Genomic DNA, 4,671 nt, shown 5'->3' with positions numbered 1-4,671 from the left:
GCCTGCACTGCCGAGGAGGTGGTTTTATGGCACGTTCCTCCATCTCACCCGCCTGGCCAGGGCATTTCTGAAGGAGACGCTCGTTAGCGCTGATGGGGTTGTGTCTAGTCCTCTTTGGTCAGAGGTGAGCAGATGCATCGCTTGGCCAGTGACGAGGGCCAAGGACCTTGCTCCGCTCTCATACAGAAGGTCCTTTGGCTGACTACATGTGTCCTCGCTTGGATACCAAGAGACGCCTGCTAAAAATAAAAAACCCCAGTCATTTCTCAGTCTCTCTGTCCTCAGTTTCTTCATTGCAAGAGTTTCCCAGCCCTCACGCTGGGAAAAACCGGGGGTGCCTCTCCCAAGGGAAGGCAGAACCCCCAGCTGCAGGGTGCTGCCAAGCCATCCCAGCCATGCTCCCCATTTATAGCCAAGCGTCCAAGAGTTACAACTCCCTGTTTTATTCTGTGCCAGTTTTCTGGTCCCCCCCCCAAAAAAGAGACCAGCCTGAGCTGTAACTGCTCTGCCTCTCGCAGAGGAGGTGTGCCCCTGGCATGAGAAGATATTGCCAAGGAAAAGAGCCAACCCTCCAGCACTCGCGTTATATAAACAAGATAAGATGGCCTTCCAGCCCAGCCCCCAGGGCTTGTGGCTGGGGCAGGGGGAAGGAAGCTGGGAGGCGAACCACAGCACAGTGGTCCCTGCTGGGCTTGGGAACAGGGAGGTTAAAAGGGCTCCTTCTTCCTCCCCAGGACAAAGATCTCCACCTCAGCTGTTCCCGCCATGTCCAGCAACTCGTTCAGACAATGGCTTTCTGCAAAGAGCACATGGCGGAGCCTCGAGCTGCCACTTCCATGGGTCTGGAGGGACCTTCCTCTGCTCCAGAATGAGCCATCTCTATTTGCTGTTTCCTGGTGTAAACAACACACTTCTTGCTGAACACCCTCCATCTCAGCAGGCTCAGCACCTGGTGGCTCCTGTACTGATGGATGCCTACACCAGCCGTGCAGCTCTGCTTGGCAGAGAGATTTGGTAAAGCACCATAGCTCTGTCCCTGGGCGGGCATCAAGTAGGAGATATATGGCAATGGTAGAAAAAGGGGGTTCTCCTACTATAAGCCTGAACTGTACATTTTGGTCACTCCCTGTCCACCATCCCAAAGCTGAGCTAAAGACCACCACCACCAGCTGCCTGAGCTGGTGGCTCGGTACTGGCCAGCTGAGGAGGGGAGATCCCTTACATCCTCCAGCTGCTGTGGGATGGTGCCCTCCACTAGATGAGCATGGTGGCACCAAAGGAAAAGTCAATCCCCTCTCAAGCCACGGCTACCAGGTTCAACAAAGATGCAGGGACAGATGCTAAGTGGAGCAGACCCCTTACCTTTCAATTTTGGCTCATACCCCATTCTGGTACAGGTGAGGACACCGATTCGAGAAGAGCTGGTCACATTTTGGCAAAAATCCCACAGCAAGCACTCACTGCCTTTCAGCATCATCCTATTGAAACGCAAGTCCTGGCTCTGATTCAGTGGCCAGGCAACCCCTCAAACCCAGCAGAAAGCTAAATCTGGGTCCAAACCTGGGCTCTGCCTCCTCAGCATCTCTCTAATTACTGCCAAAGAGCATCAGGGCAAGTAACAAACTGCTAACAAGTTCCAATAAAGAAAACATTTTGTAAGAGGAGAAGGAGGTTAGCAGGAGGACTAATTTGCCAGGTAGGAGGTTTTAATGCCATCAGGGAAGATGTTGCTGATCCCTTCATTAACAAGGCCTGTTGTTAATTCTGCTCTGGGCAAAGGGATTTTAAGATAAGGCAAAAAAACCCAAGCAATCCAGCCAGAAAAGAGAATTTAGGTGACGGTTTCCATTTCTGCTGTAGTCTGGGTAGGGTTCACAGCAAATAAATGCTGAGTCTCACTCCTGTGCTGGGACCCAAGGGCGTATGGGAGCTCCACCAGGCCAGCTTCATTGCCATGCATCACCAAAAAAACCCCGGTGGGAAAAGGCTGAGAAGGGAGGTGGAAATCCCACTCACAGGGACCATGAGAGCAGCATTTTAGAAGAAACCAGGCCTGCTTTTTCATCACCAGCTTGATGCTCCCAGCAGTCAATGGTGGCCACTCAAACCCTGAGCAGCAACTCACCTCAACAAGTCAGGGGATAAGAAAGCAAGCCACCAAGCATCTTCCATCAGTGGGGAAACTGAGGCACCTGAAGATGGTTTGCGCTCCCATCAGGCAGTATGGCCCACCCCTGGCTCTGTGTCACCCCAAGGTGCCCTTGGAAACTGAAATCCCATTGACTTTGGGTTCAACTTGTGCTCGGACACATTAGGTACCCTGCAAGAGTAAGGTGGCTACATCGGGCTGAGTGATAATTAGCACATCAAAAGGCATTGAAAAGGGAAGTATGCTGTTAATTTACTCTGATAAAAGACAGTGACAAGCTGTGGGGATTTTTGTCCTTTATTTCCACCCAAGACATCAATGGGGAGGGTTAAGGGGCTTTTTGAACACAGGAGGCTTTGCAGGGGATTTCCCAGGCTTGGGAAAAAGCCTCTGGCTGAAGTTTATGTTTCTGGTGTTGTGTGAGTTAGCAGGAACCGAGCCAGCTAAATCCACCATGGCTAGATGCTGGCCAATGCCAGGGATCACCGCACCTGTCTGCACACGCTGCCCTCGTGCCACTGTCAGCAAATAGCTGAGCATGTTGGCAGCAAACCTATTTTTATAGCTCTAAAAAACACTATAGCTTCTAGGGGTACTTGACTCACATTGGGCCTTACAACCATTTTCATCCCCCAAAAGTAAGCTTCTGAGATTGCAATCCCCATCTGAGCCTTGGTCTCCTCCACCCCCTTCCCATATGTACGTTTGCCCATGCACTCACTTTGATCTCTGCGAAACATGGATGTCGTTCAGGAAAAGTTATTGGGTGAGTCATTGGGCTGGGATCCGCCGTCAGCGCGTCCTCCTCCAGGTAGGCTGAGGAGCAAGCAGCACAAAAGCTGCTCCAGGGATTAAATGAGACTAGCCTCTGAAGAGCAAACCCCCTTATTGCTCCAGGGTTTTCAGCATCTTCAGTGGGGTTTGCCAGAAATGCCAAGCTGAAACTCAGCTGCTTGGCCTCGGCATTAAAGAAAGAGTCTAGGAATTAATTTAAAGGGTTAAGCTGTATGTAAACCTCTGCAGTATGGTGGATTTCAAAAAGCAGTCCCTTTGCTTAAAAATTTGCTTCTCTAAACTAGACACAATAATGGGGAGTGGAAGTGACAACCTAAACCTCCTTGTGAACTGCCAGCTGGTGACTTCCCCATAGGAGGTATCTGTCCTTCCCTCCTGGAGAAGAAAACATCCCCCACAAACCCGAACAGCCAGAACTGCAGCAGAACCAGACCTGAAGTTAGGACTGAGAGGAGTAAATTCATTCCTACCTCTCAAGTGGATGCAAGAGTTAACACGGCAGTTTAAGCCTCCGTTCCTGCTAACTTGAATTGTTCTTTCTACACAAATGCATTTATTTTCTCTAGGCACCATTCCTGCAAACCACCATGCACGTGACCGGTCCGTTGACACTTGAGGTTTAACAACTCTACCTTCACACCTTAAGAGCTACCGTTATCAAAAAGGCACAGTCTCTGACAGAAGTTACAGCTCACAACATCGCAACATCTATTAGCATTGCTAAAGCTAGATCCATCCCTACCTTTGCAAATGTTAAATACACTGGGTTTACTTCTGTGAACTCGATCTGAGACAGTAGGAAAAATATATTTAATGTGTAGTCGCTTGTGTTGAATGTCACGTACAGATAAGCAGGACCTACAGCTTCACAGTCTGGTTCTAGCCTTGCAAACATGTTGCTGGAAAAAAAAATTGGCTTCAGTGATTATGCATTACCTAGAAATTGAAATAGATTGAGTAGACTCTAATAAATACATGCCAGAAAAAAATATAAAGAATGTGTGGGAATGCCTATACTTTATCTTAACATTTCTTAGTAAAATAACTTCCTTATGGTGTAATCAAAAATGGAAAGCCAGCACCTAACTAAATTAAGTGCCGCAAACATTAATAATGGTTAAAATTACCATTCAATTTATTTTTATATTGGATGATCTTCAAAGTTGTAGATTGAGAATTGCTGAAACCTTTTAGGGATTTGTTTCTCCAATCAGAATACTTCAGAGAAGCAAACATTAGCTTGAATTTTTGCATCTAAAAATCCTTTGCGAAAGGAAATACATGTATTTAAAAAGAAAAAAGAAAAAGATAAAAACTTTAAAAGTTCCCCTGATAGTTACAGATGGTTTAATCTTTGGAACCTATTATGTGTTCATTTTCCCTTCAGCATTAATTATACATAATTACCACCACTTTACCCATACCCTTTCAAAAACGAAATCTGTGGGCATTTTTCACATACATTATCTAAACGCACGATTTTTAACGCGGTTTTTCGAGAGACGGGGCTCCTCTTTACCCTCTGAAGGAGAAGGGGAGCCAGTGCGCGGCAAACCGGTTTTATTTCAGTTCCTTTAATATAGCTTAATTACTTTTAAACTCTGGAAACAATTAGGTTATCACCCTTTGAAGTGCGACAGACAAGTTCCCGTGCTGGGAGGAGAAGGCGCGGCGTTGCCCGCTGCTTGCGCGGCGCGCAGGGGCCAGCGCAGCCGCCGGGCGCGGGG

Source organism: Haliaeetus leucocephalus, unplaced genomic scaffold (assembly GCF_000737465.1).
Source record: "Haliaeetus leucocephalus isolate CR32 unplaced genomic scaffold, Haliaeetus_leucocephalus-4.0 Scaffold450, whole genome shotgun sequence".
Taxonomy (NCBI): Eukaryota; Metazoa; Chordata; class Aves; order Accipitriformes; family Accipitridae; genus Haliaeetus; species Haliaeetus leucocephalus.
Note: the sequence above shows the minus strand (reverse complement) of the source record.